This window comes from Haemorhous mexicanus, chromosome 16 (genome assembly GCF_027477595.1).
Source record: "Haemorhous mexicanus isolate bHaeMex1 chromosome 16, bHaeMex1.pri, whole genome shotgun sequence".
NCBI lineage: Eukaryota > Metazoa > Chordata > Aves > Passeriformes > Fringillidae > Haemorhous > Haemorhous mexicanus.
The window spans coordinates 14,333,947-14,351,307 of record NC_082356.1 but is presented as its reverse complement, the minus strand read 5'-3'; the positions used below and the strand labels follow the sequence as shown (position 1 = coordinate 14,351,307).

The window sequence follows — 17,361 nt, the reverse complement described above, 5'->3', positions numbered from 1 at the left end:
CTAACTAAAAGCAAAGGAGAGCTCTGTCCCGCTCTCGATCTGCAGACAACACAGTCCAGGAGCAGGAATGTGGAGGAGTGAGTTGTGTCTGAAAACAAACTGCTGCTGCTTCTCTCTCTCCTTCAATCTCTGGAACAAGTCTTAAAGGTGCAAAACTTATTATTCAGCACAAACAGAACAAGACGACTGGGGATAAAAGCATCATATAGTCAACCTATAACACTGCTACACTCAGGGAGAACAGAGCAAGTTCTGTGAGGCACAGTGGTGAGTGGAGAGTGAGGGGAGATGGTCTGTCATTCTGACCTGTTCAGAGTTTCTCTGGGCTTTAACCTCTCTCAGGTGGAGGGTCATCACCTTCCAACCTTTCCCTTAAAAAGTGACCAGGTGCTGCTGAGAGCAGATGGATCCACCACAGCCCAGCTCCACATTTGTAGACAAGGACTCACGTTGCTCATTCCACTAACCCAGCAGCATTTTCAGTGTCACAACACATCTGCCTTTCCCTGTCAATCTTATAACTCAGAGATGCCCTAGGACAGATTTGTACCCTGGACTGAAGTTCCCAGCTTGGACTGAAATCTCAGGGAGACTTCCAAGTGTTCCTATGATGGCATTGGATGAAGGGAGATGCAGCTCCTTCCCTGACTGCACTGACAGCATTGCCCAGAGTGGGCACTGGGGACAGCGTCACCCTGAGCCAGCTGTGCCCCCTGCCAGAGCCCCCAGGGCTGGGCAGCTGCTCCCAGCCCTGTGCCCTGCAGAGGGAACTGGGCCCGGGGCTGCAGAGCTGCCCCACGGCTCTGCTGCAGCTCTGCCTGCACAGGAGGGGCTGCACACCTTGGAGCCCTGGCCCTGAGGGCAGAGGCTTGGCTGTGGGCACAGGAGGGAGGGGGCTTGTTCAGAGGGAGGGGCTGCACTGGAGAGGATCCTGTGGACATCTCTGATCTCTCCCTGCCACAGCATTTCTGAGTTTGGTTTTCTCTCATTGCCTGATCTTCTCTCTTCCTGGAGATTTTCCTCCTGCAGGTTTCCCTGTGCCTGATCTCTCTGTGCCAGCACTCACAGACCCCAAATCTCTGGGCACTCTCCTTGGCTTGACAGAACCCTCCCTGTTTGCAGGGCACTGGCTGGGGCAGGTACTGTTTGCAGCTTGGAAAAAGGACAGCTCAGACTGAGTCTGATGGCTGCAGCAAATGTGATTCTTGGGCTGTCCATAGGCAGAGTGGCTGCTTTGGCGGGGCTTGACAGCTGGCCTGCAAGCAAAGCTGAGTTAATAGAAGAAATAACACGTGATGATTTTCGGTGTATCCATAGCAAGGAAGAAGACAAGGCCGTCAGCATGGAAACCGATTAGAAAAGATACATGAGAATTTTTGTAAGCTAGACTACGTGCCTAAGTGGATGTGTATACGTGCCTTATTAAATTTCTGTTAAACTTTTGCCAATTATATTGATGCTGATTGCTTTGCACCAATGAATATAATAAGTTATTGTGATGTAGTTAATGACTTAAGATCACGCTTTGTTAAGGGTGTATAAACTGGAGAAGATGCAGAATAAAAACTTTTTTTCTTCCTGGACTTTGGTCACGTGTGTATGTCACGTCCGGCCTAACGGTGACATTTGGTGCTACCCTGACGTGATGGAACTGCCGGGCGAGGGGCAGTGAGCACAGAGCCCAGCGAAGCTGAGAGCAGCGGGGTGCAGCTGCCAGTCCAGACCTGATTCTGACACCTGGAAAAAAGGTGAGCCTCTGGGAATAATGGGAAATAATTTAACAAGTGAAGAACAGATTGTTTTATCTACATGGAAAACGTCCTTAAAAAGAAAAGGAGTTAAAACAACGGACTATGCTCTGCATAGTATTTAATTATGGGCAAAATCTCAAAATTTTAAGACTGATGTAACTACTGCTTTTAGTGTTAGAGCTTGGAAAGAAGTTGGAGAAAAACTCTGGAAGTAATTCAGAATGGGGATAAAGCAGCTGCAGATTTATCTCCTACTTGGAGGTTGCTTTACAACACCTTAAAGGAGTGGAAAGCAGAGCAGGACAAGAAAGACCTGGAGGAGGAACTCGTAGCTGCTGAGGAGCAGCAAAGGGGAGAAGCTCAGCCTGAGTGTTCTGCTGGGATATTTTCTGCAGAGACTGTTGCTGGGTCTGTTGCTACAGGAAAAGTTGATGAGGCTTCTTCATGTTTGTCTGCAAAAGGCTTCAAATCCACGTACACCTCCCCCGTAGAGCCACTAGCTGAACTTAATGTTAAATCTAACTCTGAGTCCTCGGCACAGTGGCCGGCTAAGATGACCTTAAAAAAGAAATAAATTGAGCCATCTGCTCCTTTGCTTGACTCTGACTCTGAACTGCATGAACACATGGAAATATTAACTCTTTCTCCTCCTTTGTTTTCTGATTCTGATAGTGACCATGAGGAAATTACAGGGATTAAAAGGTCTGAATTAATGCATACTTCTGTTTGCTGTAAAACTGGTAATAGAAATAAGCTTTGTAGAACAGGTAGTAGAAATAACCTTGGTAAAACTGGTAATAGAAATAAGCTTGGTGTTTCAAAAGCTCGGCCTTCTGATAATGTCACTGTAAATGTTTGTGATTCTTTTTGGTGCTGGGAATATGTTAAAAGGAAAGCAGTTGAGATAGGAGACTGGGATTTAATGGAGAAAATAGGCACACCAAAGGGCTCGGATGCTCTTGATATGGATGCTAATAGTGTTGCTACTGGTGTTGCTAATGGTAAAATGGCTTTTCCTGTGTTTAAAGCAGTTCCTAATTCAGGACGAAGGGATAGTCATGAGGTTTTTGCATGGAAGGTTGTGCAGGATCTTCAGTCTAAAGTAGCTAAATTTGGTATTAATTCTGCTGAAGTAATGCAATTAATTCATATTGTTAATACAGATTTGCTGTCTCCCTATGATATTGTGCATTTGGCAGCAGTTTTGTTTCAACCAGTGCAATATAATGTATTTCAAGAAAATTGGAGGCAATTAGCCGAGCGAACAGCTTTAGATAAAATGAAACTACCTCAGCAGGATCCTCGTCCTGCTGTAGGAGTTGATGTTTTGCTTGGTCAAGGGCCTTTTTCTAATCCAGATTTACAGGCATGGTGGGATCCCCTGGTTTTAACACAGACTCAACAATTAGGTATGAATGCTATAAAACAATGGAAATGGCAGATCCAAAACAAAAATATGTCACTATAAAACAAGGTCTTAAAGAACCTTTTCTGAAATTTGTAGAAAAAATTGCTGCAGCAATTGAAAAACAGGTAGAGGATGAAAAATTAAGGGAGATTCTATGTAGGCAATTAGCCACTGGCGCAATGTGGGAACTGTTCCTCCTCACCTCCTCCCTCATCTCCTCTCTGAGTTCTTGGACCATGGCAGAGACATGAGCCTGCATTGGGCCAGTGATCATACTTTCATAATTTCTAAGCTCGTTGGCAACAGAGCCCACTGTCTCTCGGTTGGTATTGGCATTAATTGTTTCAATGAAGGTGATGTATTGAGATGGCCCCAGATTTGCCAGACTCCACAGCATTTGCCCTGTGCACCTGACCATGTCGGAGTCATTATCATGCTGTCCATCCCTCCCAAAGAGTACCTCCAATACTGCCACTTCTCTCAGCTGTTGGATCCCTTCCTCCCCCCTCAGAGGGTCTTCCAGCACATTCTATGGTGGTGCTCCTGCATTCTCTCCCTGTGGACAAACCTCTCTCTGGCACTCACTAAAAGCTGCTACCAGAGGGAAAGGGAGCCTGGCTCCCTTACAAAAATCTGGTTTATTCCTGAGTCCTGGGTCAAGGGTCCCAGATTCCTTGCCTCACCACCATCCAGTTGCACACCTGTACCCATAAGGTCCAAGACCCAAAATAGACAGGTTGTATAAAACTCATGTCCCCATTGTACAATGTCATTGTGCAGATTATGGAGACTTTCATACGTCACGGACTCAGTGATGATCTCAACTCTTTTCTCTCCTGTGGGTTGTGAGGGCCCTCCTTTCTTATCCTCATCTGGGTTCAGCTTAGACCTCCCTGTTTCCACCAGGGCAACTGCTACTGGCTGTGATTGCCTTTGCACTTCAGCTGGAACCTGGACTGTTGTAACATCTGTGGGTTCCACTGCTGCACCATCAGACTCTCCCTCTTTGTGGCAGGGGCAGGGTTTTTCACCAGCTGGGGAAATGTACTCCTTCAGCATCTGGCCTATCTCTTTCACTATAACCCCCACCCAGCCTGGGTGGTTCATTTCTGAGATGGGCTCTGGGGCAGGGGCAGGCTCTGGGCAGCAGCATCCCTTGTCTCTGGGGTAGGTGTCAGAGTGGTTATCCAGGTTAATCTTCCTTTATCTCTGAATGCTAAATAGAACAGGCCTATCAACAACACCAACCACTGTATGGTATCTTTAGCATTTAGAGTGGATCTGAAACCTTTGAAAACTGGTGGGGCAGACCCAAAGAGCTGGCTGAACAGCTGGGAGAAAATTTCCCCCAGTGTCATTTCCTCACAGTAAGTACCATTCTTAAAGTAACCCAAAACCATAAACTTACTGTCTGATAGCTCTGAATCCATGTGCCTGCCTTCCAGAGGAAGTTAAAAATCCATTAATTCCTCACCTTATTAGGCCATAAAGCAAACTGGATAATAGCCACAGCAGCCTTAGTTATGGTTAGCCTGTGTTCTCAGGGATGGCCAGGCTGCTCCTGATGGGGCAGAAGGAAGAGCTCCAGGCCCTCTATGAGGGTGACTGAGGGCAGTGGGCTGTCAGCAGGGGCTGGCTGGGTGAGCTGCAATGCCAGGGCAGGGAGCTGCAATCCCTGCCCCAGCTGTGGTGGGCTTCGCTCCTTGTGTGGACGAGGGGTGCGGTGGGCAGAGCACACAGAGATTTCAGGGATGCGGGCAGGGGGATTCATGGCCAGCACCTTGCAGCTGATCCCCCTCCTCTCTTGTGGCCATGGCAAGAACTGAGTGGGATGGCTCTGGCAGAAAGGTCTCCTTGGATTCCTGCACATCCAGGTTCTGACTGTGGCTCTGTTCCTCTCTCTTTCAGGCCTTCAAGGCCTGAGTGAAGACAACAGCCCCTCCTGCATAAGCATATTTGTTCAGGTGATGTTCGAGGGAAGAACAGCAGAACTACTTTGATCTGCTGGCCCAGAAGAAACAGTGGCTCTTTAAGACCTCCAGATCCTTTGGAAGGTGAGACCACCTGGAGACCAGAGTAGATCAGCTGGAGCTCCAGGCACAGCTGATGACTGGAACAACTGAGCCTGTGGGAAGCTCCCACAGCTCCTGCCTTCTCTCTTGCTGTTGACAGCTCCCTCCCTCCAGCCCTCAGAACCTGCCCATCCCCTTTCTTCCCTCCCAGCTCATCTCTTTCCTTTGCCTTCCATTAATAAACAGTTTGGCTTCTTTGCTTTACCTGCATCCCTGTGGAGCTGGAGCGATGCAAATCCAGAGCCTTGGGACACACAGGCCCCTCCTGCCATTCTCTTCCACACCGTGTTTTGTGCTCAGACACAGAGGAACAAGGGCAGATCAGGCTGGAAAGGTCCCTGTGCTGAAGGTCCAGTTCCACAACACTGTGGAGTTACAGATCTTGCTGGAGCAGAGCACCCTGGAGCCCCTGGACTTTGGAAGAGCAAACCTGAGGATGCTCTGAACCCAGCTGTGAGGGATTCCTTGGCAAGCATCCACAGAGGGCAAAGGAGTTTTGAATGCTGGAAGGTTTCAAGAACAGCTTCCTGAAAGCACAGCAGTGCTCCATCCCTGCACAGGATCAGGAAGAGGGCAGAACCAGAGACCATCTGGGCTTAACAGAGAGCTTTGGGTGTGCCTAAGGGCAAATGAAGCCGCAGTACGGTGCCTGAGACTTGGAGGCGCGACCGTGCCAGTGCCCGGAGCGCTGTCAGGCAGTGCTGGGATCCCGGGTGTGGTTCTGGTCCCCACAAGTGAGGAATGGCAGCCCCAGGCTCAGAGCCAGTCAGAAAGCCAACCAAGTGAGATTAGAGGGAGGGCACCCTTCCAGTTTCTCTTGGGCATGGCAGCAAAACAGCCCCTGCTGCTTCTTCCTCTGCCTGTGTTTGGGGTGTGCTGGTGGCAGAGCCAGCCAGGTTGTGCTCTGCCTTCCAAAGCCTGTTGGGAGCCAGCATGAAAAGCGCTGCGTGCACAGCCAAGAGTCCTGGAAGGTGCTGGCAAGAGCATCCTGCAGGAACAGGGCTCTGGGCTCTGGCTGGGAACAGCCTGTTTTTGCTGCTGTGACCGCAGGCAGGAGTTGAGGCAGGAGAAGAGGCAGTGGGCAGCTTGTGTTTGTAGAAGGCCTGGGGCTGCACCTCTGAACCTCCACCTGGAAACACACTTGGGGGAATACGAGCTAGAGCTGGAGTGCCTGTCCTGAAAAGACCTGAAGTCATTCAGCCCTGCCAGCTTTTCTTAAGAGTGTATTGGTGTTCCCCAGGAAAGCAACACATTTGGGGAAATGCCTTTGGAGGAAAGGGGCTTGCTTCTCGAGGAAAGTGCTTCCCAGGGAGCTCCCAGTGAGGTGGGAAGGGTGATCCAGGAACCACAGGCCTGGCAGCCTGAGCTTGCCATCGAGGGAGGCCTTGGAGCAAATCCTCCTGAGTGCCATCCCATGGCATGTGCAGGGAACCAGGGGGTCTGCTGGAGGGTGGGAAAGCTCTGCGGAGGGACAGGGACAGCTGGGGGTCCTGGCGGGGTGTTGAGGGCTTCTGTGTGGGAGTTTGGTGGTGTTGGTGTTGGTGGGGTGTCAGGGAAGGAGCTGTCTGCAAGGTGAGAGGTCTAGGCTGGAATTTGGGTCTGTTTGAAAGCAGCATCTGTGGTTTGGCACAGCTTTGGTTATGGAGGGCAGAAAGAATACCTGTGACTATTCTTGTTCATGGTCCTGATTTTCCTGCAGGGAACAAGAGGGGAGAGCTGTACTTTACTGGCCACTTAGATATCTGTACCAGGAGGAGGATTAGCCCTTTTGCCATCTACTCATTTGTTTGGGCTACTTTTTTAACACTGAGTGGACTTTAATTTCTTGAGAGCTTTTATTCTTTAAGAGAATTAGGATAATATCATAGAAAACCATTTGCAAATCAAAGAATGACCCTTTTTTTACCTCTGTGCAGTGTTATGTTAAGTGACTCTCAGTGGATGATGTTAAGGCAAATGAGTTGCTGCTTTGAGACAGGAAGCAAAATTCCAACTCGTCACCTTCTCAGGCCATCCCAATGAAGTTGGGAAGTTTGCAAATTTTTGGAACTACATGAGTTGAGCAACGGGAAGTAAAGCTTTCCTGAAGTGAGGATTCTTAAATGCCAGATTCTTCTGTGCCTTTGCCACGAAGGTGTTTTTGAGCTGAAGGAAATGACTTCAATGAGAAAATCATTTCAGCATGGAGTGAGAGCTTCTGACCCAGACCAAGTGTTGCCAGCAGTTGCTCCAGGTGCTCCTGCCAACAGCCGCTGCAGGAAGGAGCACAGTCCCCAGTGCCTGTGGGCTTTGGCTCCCTCTGGCACAGAAGCCCCCCGGGGGCAGAGGTCTCTGGGGCAGAAGATGAGCCCAAGCCCTTCCAGGGCACGGGGGGTGGAAGGTCTTCTTGGGCATGGACTCTGCCACACCTGCTGAGATCAGCGCTCTCCGGGCCCCAGGGCTCAGAGCAGCATTCCTTCCCTGGCCCACATGTTCCCTGTCCGTGTCACACCCGTGGGATTAGGATGGCCACGTGCCAGGATGTGTCCCAAGGAAGCCGAGCCAGCTTCTGTGGAAGGCCCCGTGCCCTGCCCAGCAGAGCCCTGGAGGCTCCTTCTGCTGCCCTGAGCCCACAGAGCAGGGCAGCATTTGCTGATCATTTGAAGCATTCCTAAAGACCCTGTCGGGCTGTCTTAGACATTTGGGGTGAGAGATTCCTTCAACCTGGGCCACTTTGGGTGGGCTGGGGGCAGCCCCAGGGCAGGCGGCAGTGTGTGCAGGGGCCCTTTGTGACACAGTGCAGCATGGGCACCGTGGCATAGAACGGGTGTCCAAAGGCCCTTTGTGACACGTGATGACATAGGAGCTGGCAGTGACAAGAGCACACCACAGTGCTTGGAGCAGGCAACGGGACAGGACGGGACAGAGCGGTGCCGTGAGGAGCCCCCACACAGCGCGCTCGTTCGTGTCCAAACCGGAGCCTTTCCGAGGCATTGTTCCTGCAGCTGAGCTCGAGGCCTGACCAAAGGACTTGCCGACCCGTGGTCTCCCTGCGGCTTCTCTTCTGCAGGTGCCCTCGAGGGCAGAGCGTGGGACTTGGTGCCCCGAAGGCATCTCCCATCCCTGCCGCCAGTGCCCTCGAGGCCAGACCACAATCCTTGACAGGAGTCTCCTGTCCTTGTGGCAGGAGCCCTTGGGACCGAGTGCAGGACTTGCTGTCCTGCAGCCTTACTGAGGCTTCTTTCTTGAAGGTGCCTTCCAGGCACAAGTGCAGGACTTGGTGACTTGGAGCTTTTCCAAGGCATCTCTCCTGCAAATACCAACAAATCCAGTCAGAGACATGGAACAGAGACCCCCGAGAGTGCCCAAGCTGGCCTGGCTGGAGGAAGAGGAGGAAGAAGGCCCTGGAGCTGCCCCAGCACAGGAGACTGAAGAGGTGGTACTGTTCCAGCCACCGCAGGAGGGTGAGTGGCAGAGCTGACCCGCAGGACTGGTGCCTGCAGCTGGCTTGACCCAATGCCATGCCATGCCATGCCATGCCATGCCATGCCATGCCATGCCATGCCATCCCCTGGGGACATGCCCACTGACAGGACGGAAGAGGGGCCGGGCAGAAACCCTGCACTGGCCGTGCTCCATCCTCCTGGGACTTCCTAGGGCTCTCCCTGCCCGGGGAGCGCAGGGCTGGGCTTTGTTCTCTGGCCTCTCCTGCAGCCCCTCAGCTCTGGCTGTGCTTGCTCATTGCCAGATGCAGCCCTGGAGTGCACACGAGAGCAGGAATCCAGCCGTGGCCGCTTCCGCAGCACAGCACAGGTACCTGCAGCCATCCCCACCTGGGCTGGGCCTGCTGTCCCTGCTCAGCCAAGCAGCGTGTGTGCAGCATTCCATGAAACATCCCTGCCTTCCTGCCCTTCTCCGACAGTTCATCTGCCAATTCATCAAGAGAATGCAGGAGGAAGAGACCATCACCATGGGCACTGGGCTCAGACCATACTCGCCCATTTTCCAGACTAAGACCAGTGCTGCCCTTCTGTGTATGGTTGTAGAGGAAGATTTTTACAATCCAATGCAAGTAAGCAGCCTGTGGTCTGGGTTTGATTCTCCCAGGAATTGCTTGTCCTCCTAAGCCATGCATGCTGGTTGCTGTGAGCCTTCGAGGCCACATGGCAGTGTGCTGGGAAGGGAAGCACTTGCCTGAGGAAGCTGGGAACATCGCTCCCTCTGGCAGCTTCCCAAGTCTCCCTTTGCCTTCTCCAGGTGCCTGCCATGGTGAGGTACATCCACCAGTGGCTCATGGCCAATGATTCTGACGTGCACAGGCTGGACAAGCCCCTGCTGGATCTCACAGAAGCACAGCCAGATGACGCAGTGGTGACGCTCCTGCGTCTGGCCCCGTCCTGTGACAGGTATGGGGCCCACCTGCCCAGAGGGCTCAGGGCTCCCCAGCCCATCACCCTGTAAAACCTGTCCCAGGGGTCTGACCAACAGAGAGTTCCAGGGTCCTCTCGCTACTCCCTTTCCCAGCCCTGGCATGTCACCCCCCGAGCCTGCTGCCATGCTCCCTCCCTGCCCCTCAGGGGTCTGTCCCCAACGGGCTGGGCTGCCTGGGTGCTGCTGGCAAGGGGCAGTGGGCAGAGACAGAACTGGCAGCCAGCTCAGCTCCCCGCGGTGCTGTGTCTGAGACTACATGAGACAGAGCTCTAACCCCGCAGAGCTGCCATGGCCATGTGGAAGACCATCATGGGCTCGTCCAGGACTGCGGAGCTGGTGCAGCTGACACTCTTGGATGTGCTGGGGAGCTGGCCAGAGCACAGCACGTGCACCTCTGATGGGGACCAAACGGGTGTCTTTGCCCTGGCTGTGAGTTTCTGCAACTGGCCTTTGCTGGCCCCAAGGCCACCTCTCCAGGCGCTCTCCATCCTCCTTCCCCCACTGCATCTCCCCACCTCAGGCGCTGGCCTAATATCTGGCCCAGGGGCAGCTTCAGGCCCACCAGGCCCGCTGCTCCCCCTGCATGGTCTCTCCAGGCCTCTCCCTGCACAGCTCAGGCCCTGCCACACGGACACCTCGGCACTGAGCACTGTCTCGGGGGGCCTTTGTCCTTTGCAGGCAACCGTGGTGATGTGGAAGATCCTCAAGGTGCCCTGCATCCCACGTATATTGAAGGTGTATTTCCCTCGCCTATTTGTGCATCTGCTCTTCCAAGTGTTCTTCAGCACTCTGGATATGCCAGAGGAGGTCGATACATTCTGGAAGGAATGCCAGGAAGAGCACGGCCTTGCCACCAGCCCAAACAGGTGCTCCATCTCACTCTTCCTGGCCCTGGCACGTGGCCTTCCAAGGAGCCAGTGCTGCCGGTGTGACCTGGGCTTTGCTCTGCACACAGGTTTGCAGTGCGGACCCTGAAGTCCCTGCTCTGCCTTCTGCGGCGTGAGGATGTGGTGGTGGCAATGGAACGCAAGTGTGGCTGGGACACGCTGCTCTCTGTTGACACCCACCACTTTGCCGTGGCTCTGCTGGCCAGGTGAGACCCCTTCTCCTAACTGCCTCTGACATTTGTGCTCTGTGCCCAGGTGCCCCCATCAGTCCCCGTGGTCGTGGGCTACAGGGCCCTGTCACTGAGGAATGGCCAAGCACACTGGAAAAGGCAGGGAGAGGAGGGTGCCCATGAGCAACCAACTCCCACATGGCCCAGGTCCCCTTGCTGGAAGGCTGATGGGGAAAGATGAGAAATCTGTGAGTCACTCCTGGAAAAGGTTTGCCCACTGGCTCAGGGTCTTGTTTCCTTTTTGCTCTTGTCAGAGAAATTTGCCATTCAGCCATACACTTTTGTTCCGGGATTGCATTCTACCTGCTCAGCCTGCTCGGCAAAGAAATGCCATACTGGGATTTCCCTGCCCTGGCATTCCTTGTGGAGGTGAGCCTCAAGGCCAGCACTGCCTTGCTGAGCTGCCTCCCAGCTCTCTGCCCTCTCGTAGCCACAGCTGCCAGAACGGTGCCTGTGCCCTGTGCTGCGGCCTGGGCCCAGCCATGTGCAGTTGAGGGCTCCTGCTGGCCGGGTCCCCTGTCACTGCCCTGTGCCTTTCAGGTCCTCGAGTGCCTGGACTTGAAGGAATGCAGTGACAGTGTTCTGGAGATCATATCAGAGAACCTGCAGAGCGAGCACAGGGCGAGGCGTTACTTGGCACTCAGAGGCCTCGTAGTGCTGGGCAAGAATCCCTTGATGGTGAGGAGGGGACAGTGGCTGAAGCCATGCAGGCAGCGTGGGGCTGGGCAACGCAGTCGCTTGGCCTTGCCTGGGCTTTGGGCGCTGGGGCAGCTGCTCCCAGCTCTCCTGCCTCCCGCTTCAGCTGCCCGAGTGCTTGGGGACAGGCCTTTGGCCTCTGGGCCCTGCGGCAGCAGGGTGGTGTTTCACAAACTTGTGTTCCACACAGGCTGAAAAAATGGGGAGCCTGACAGAAAGTCTTGTGCAGCTCCTGGAGGAAAATGATAGTGACATGGTCAGGATGACCATTCTTCTACTGCGATATTTGCTCCTGGATAATGGTGCCCCAATACCCACCCCCATCGCCCTGCAGCTGGCTGAGGCGCTCCTGCCACTCTTTGACTGCGTAAGGCTCTGTGCCCACGGCCACGGCCACTGGCTGCTGCCCGGACACTCGGTGCCCTGTGGAGATGCAGCCCGGTGCCCTGGGGGGCCTGGAGAAGCTGATGCTGAGGTCTTTTGCCCTTGCTTTCATACAGGATGATAGCCAGGTGCAGCTGAGCTCCATGTGTATCTTTCAAGAGATGCTGGACTTCTTAACGCCAGAGGGAAGAAAGGCCCTGAAGTCCCACGTGCGCCAGAGCCTGCTCCCACTCTACTTCCACTGCCATGATGAGAATCAGCTTGTAGCTGAGGTGAGGACTTGTGGCCGGCTGCTGTCCCCATGGGAGGGGCCTGGGCTGCCTCCTGCCCTGGCACTTTGCGGGCTGCAGCCTCCTCCAGGCTGTTGGCACTAGGACGCTCCTGTGCCCTGGCCTGTGGGGCCATCTCCACATCTCTGCTGCTCCCCAGGCCTCCCGGGAAATGCTGCATTCTTCAGCCAGATTCCTGAAGAGGAGGGATCTCCATCAAGTGCTACAGGTGGATCAGATATGGAGGTTCAGCGAGAGCCTGGTAAGGACTGCCAAGAATGCCCAGCCTCAGCCTGGAGAAGGCCCCCGAGCGCGATGCTCAGTGTGCGGGGGGGGCAGCTGTGCCCTTGCCCGCTGTTGCACGCAGAGGCCGCGCGGGCTCTTCTCCAGGCTCCCGTGGGCCAGAGCTGGATGCCCGTGGAGCCCCGGCCCGGAAGAGCTGCAGGGCGGGCCGGCACCGCCGCACCCCGGGCAGCAGCCGGCCCTCGGGCCCCTCCCCTCGGGAGCCCGGCGCCGGCGGCTGCTGGCCGCGCCTCAGGGCTGTGCGGGCAGGGGAGGCCGGGGCTGGGTGCAGGCAGCGCCCGGCCGAGGGGCTGAGCCCGCGCCAACCCTTCCTTCCCTCCCGCCGCTCTCTCCAGCTGGCAGAGGACAGGAGCAGAGCGGCCGAGCACCTGCGCCGGGCCCTGCGCTACCTGCAGAGCCCACAGGAGCCCCTGCGAGAGGCGGCCATCAGGTTCATGGGTGAGCCACGAGCCCGGGCTCCCTCCCCGGCCCGCCGCAGCTCGGCCCCAGCCCCGCCTGCTGCCCCGGCAGTGCTGGCCGGGCCCGGCGCCGTGGAGCCCCGGCTGGCCTCGGCGCTGCTGCCGCCCTCTGGCAGCCGTGCCCTGGGGCGGCAGCGTGCGGCCAGGGCCCGGGCTGAGCCCTGCCGGGCCAGCAGGCCGTGTGGCCACAGCGCCGGCAGCGCCGCCGGCAGGGAGCTGTGCCGCTGGGGCCCTGACAGGCTCTGTGTTCACAGGGATGGCCGGGCGGCACCTGAGGGGGCAGCAGCAAGAGCTCCAGCTGATCTGCAGTGGTGAGTGAGGGCAGCAGGCTAAGAACAGGGGCTGACAGCAGGGGGAGCTGCAAACCCTGCCCCGGCTTCAGAGGGCTCTCCTCCCGTGGGCAGAGCACACAGAGATTTCAGGGCCACGTGTGCCATTCGTCGCCAGCAGCTTTGGGGTGATCCCCTGGGTCCCTGCTCCCTCCTGGCCATGGCAAGAGTCGGCTGCCATGGCCCTGGCACGGGGCTCTCCTTGGCTCCCCACAGATCCGGCATCTGACCGTGGCTCTGTTCCTGTCTCTTGCAGCCCTCGAACGCCTGACGGAGGACATGAGCAGTGCCGTGTCCGAGCTGGCACTTGAAACACTGCATGTCCTCCGAGCAACAGCGAGCGGGCGATATTCCATCTTCCAGAGGCTGCAAGATCAGCTGCGCAGGGCATGGATGACTCGGCCTCGGCCTCGTCTGTTGCAGCTTGGCTGGCTGCACTGCTGGAGCTCGGTAGAGAGCTGATCCAGGAGGCTCTCTTTGCTGGGGCAACCTTAGCCAGCTGGGTTTTTCTTTTTCTTTATCAATTTTCTTTTCTTCCGTTGCATTTTTTATTCTATGTAAAAATAGAAAGTGTTACAATATACAGACTCTCAGGAGATTTTCTTTGCTGCCCAGGGTCTCTAGGGCATAGGGAAAGCAGGGAAAAGGGTGCTTGTACTTAGCATCCTGCCCAGGCGTGCAGTGGGGAAGGGGAAATGACCAGAAGCCCCTTGGCCTTTGGTGGTTCTGCTGAAGCCTTTGTGCTGCCGACAGAGTGGCCGGGCAGGGGCTGGAGCTGCGGGGATCCCTGCGAGAGCGGTGCCTGGAGATGGCCACAAGCCCTGTGCCAGGCAGGAAGTGCCATCTGTGTCCTCCTGCCCGTGTGCTGCTGCCTGCGTTGCTGAAGGCTCCGAGGTCCCTGTGCCTGGGGAGGGGCTCCTCTGGAGCTGCTGTGGGGCTGCGGCGCTGCTGCCGGGCAGCTTGGCCGGGCTGGGGGAGACCCTGAGGGGCTGGGGCACCGGGATGCCCTGAGCAATTGGGTGTCAGAGGCCATAAGCAGCCCCTTGGCAGCCGCCTTGATCCTGCTGGAGTTGACTTGGAAGACAGATCCTGGACGCTCTGGAACTAACAGCATCTGTGTTGTTGGAAAAAGAAATGCAGGGAATTCTCAGACCTTTGGTCTTGTCAGCAGAGCTTAGAATTAAACATAGGATTTGATCTGAGACCTTGGAAAGGTCTTCCAAACTTGGGTGCTGGAAGCGAGAATGTGGATTTATAGTTTATAGCAGAGACACGTGGAGGAAAGTTGATGTGGAGGAAAGTTTAGAGTTGTAGCGTTCAAGATGTAGAAAAACTAAAAGTAGCTACAATGGGAAACAAGAAGCTTAGGATGCAGTGCCGTAGGTTTGTGTGTCATAACATGGTTGGTTGGCTAGGGAGGCTTACACTGTAGCATGAGTCCATAGGAGGAAATATTGAAGGATTGGGTCCAAAACATAGATTTTCTTGTTTGCAGTGTCTTATTGGCCAACAAATCCTTAAAAGCTCTTGTAACTAGAAGTCTTGTGGCCTTGTGAGCCATGCAGTGGAGATGGGAGCCAAACTCATTCTTCCTGTCTATGCAGAAGATAAGGAAAAGAAATGGCATCATCTAAAAAACTCAGAGGTCCGCTCTCTAGCTCCTTCATAACTCCTTCAAATCCCCCAAAGTGTGATTTAGCTACAAACAGATGACAAGGACTCGTAATGCTGGCTCTTTGACTTCAAAGCAGCTGCTTTAGAATCTTTCACATAACCCTGTGTAGTTATGTGCCAGCAATGTATCATTTTAGGAAACTTTCCCCACGGACTTGAATGGGGGTTGGTTTGAAAGGTGTTTGAGGAGAAAGCCTTCCAGCAGAGGTCTGGCCTTTGGCCTAGCTGTGTCCCTGCTGATTTTGAAGTGTGCCATCAGCTGCAGGGCTTTCTGGGCTAAAAATATCATCAAGTCACATTGACTTGCTCCTTTTGGCCTAAAAAAGCTGGACCCACTTTTGGCGCAAATTTGGAGACCTCATGTATGGGTGGATGGAGCACCTAGGATTTTCCCAATTGCCGGGAATGGTTCTCCAGGTCCCCGGTGTAAATGGGGCTCCCCAGCAACTGTGCATCTGCGAGATGAGAAACAATTGTCTTGGTTTGAAAAGACAGGTGTCTGCTATGGAAGGCAGAAGCCTTCTCTGAAATGGAAAATGTAAATCCCCTTCCTTCAAATTATTATAATTTAGAAATTACAATGCTCTGAGGGAAAGATATGGGAATAGGACTGAGCCCGTAGAGCATGGCAGCGTTTGATGATGGTCTGAGCCCTTCCTAAAGATCCTGTCGGGCTGTCCTAGACCCCTGGGGCCAGGGATTCCTTCCAACCTGGGCCACTTTGGGTGGGCTGGGGGCAGCCCCAGGGCAGGTGGCAGCGTGTGCAAGGGCCCTGGGTGGCACGCTGCAGCACGGTCACCGTGGCACGGAACGGAAGCCGGTGTCCAAGGGCCCTTTGTGACATGTGGGAAATAGAAGCTTGCCCGGGTGCTCGGAACACCCAACGGCTCAGAACGGGACAGAGCGGTGCCGTGAGGAGCCCCCGCACAGCGCACTCGTTCCCATCTGACTCAGAGCTTTTCTGTGGCCTTGTTCCTGATGCTGAGCTCGAGGCCCGAGCAGAGGACTCACTGACCTGTGGCCTTCTGAGGCTTCTGTTCTGCAGCTTCCATCAAGGGCAGAGCCTGGGACTTGGTGCCCCGGAGCTTTTCCAGGACATCTCTCCTGCAAGTACCTCCAGTCAGTGACATGGAGCGGAGACCCCCGAGAGTTCTCAAGCTGGCCTGGCTGGAGGAGGAGGAAGAAGGCCCTGGAGCTGCCCCAGCACAGGAGACTGAAGAGGTGGTGCCGTTCCATCCACCACAGGAGGGTGAGTGGCAGAGCTGGGCCGCAGAGCTGGAGCCTGCAGCCAACTTGGTCCCATCCCATGCCATCCCATGCCCTGGGGACATGCCCACGGACAGGACGGAAGAGGGGCCAGGCATACACCCCACAGTGGCCATGCTCCATCCTCCTGGGGCATCCCGGGGCTCTCCCTGCCTGGGAAGTGCAGGGCTGGGCTGTGTTCTCCGGCCTCTCCTGCAGCCCCTCAGCTCTGTCTGTGTTCGCTCTTTGCCAGATGCAGCCGTGGAGCGCACGGGGGAGTAGGAATCCAGCCGTGGCCGCTTCCGCAGCACAGCACAGGTACCTGCAGCCATCCCCACCTGGGCTGGGCCTGCTGTCCCTGCTCAGCCGAGCACCGTGTGTAGAGCAGTCCATGCAACATCCCCGGCTTCTTGCCCTTCTCCTACAGCTTGTTCGTGAGTTCATCCACAGAATCCAGCAGGGAGAGACCAGCACTGAAATAAATAGGGCAGGAGATCTGTCTCCTATTCAATGCCTTTATTCAAAGCGATCAGCTCAGGTTGGGAGGTAAGACGGGTCTGTGGTCACGCCTTTGTCGCTCCCAGGAGTGGCTCGGAGGAGGAGGAAAATGCAGCTTCGTCGACTAGGGGGCAGAGCTGTGGGTCCTGTCCCCACAAAAGCAGTGGGGATATTCCCCTGATTCCGCTTTTTGGGTTTTCCGCTCAGGGTACTGGCTCTAGCCGAGATCCTTTTAGTCTGGGGCTAGGGGCAACAAAGGTTCTCAGCGTCTCTGCAGACTCTGGACCTTTGTCCTCATGTCTAGACATCACTTTGATCTCCTAATTCTGTATTGGCTTGTGGCTTTTGGGGTTTTTTTTGGTAAGTGTTGTGGGGGTCCTTCCTGTGGCATGCTGAGTCTGAGGTTATTTTGCATGTCCTCTGATGTTCCCTCCTTTCACTGGCCGAGAAGGGCCATCCACCTGGCCCAGGCAGGGTGGTACTGATACAAAAAGGGGAATTCTCAACAATAGAGAGTTAACGACCTACTCTTAATAGGTCATTACAACATGAAGATAACAAAGAACTCTTCTCTGCCACTACTGGTTAAACTTGTAATTCTGCAAACTTTTTTAAAAAAAATGGGTATCCCTTTTTTACTCATAACATCGGGCACGTGACCACTTTTTATGGACAATGGAACTCTGTGCTCTGTGCTGTTTGGTGGTTTTGCATCACAGAAGTGATGTTCTAAGAGAAGCAGTTTCC

The 17,361-nt window shown here is 54.7% G+C and overlaps 1 long non-coding RNA gene across 1 annotated transcript; it reads left to right on the top strand.

Moving 5' to 3' along the window:
* The first annotated feature begins 1,196 nt into the window (after window positions 1–1,196).
* Window positions 1,197–5,441, top strand: LOC132334872 (uncharacterized). The gene is made up of 3 exons (XR_009488516.1): window positions 1,197–1,748; window positions 4,427–4,526; window positions 5,068–5,441. It is a non-coding gene; the product is annotated as an uncharacterized LOC132334872 (long non-coding RNA).
* The last annotated feature ends 11,920 nt before the right edge of the window (window positions 5,442–17,361 follow it).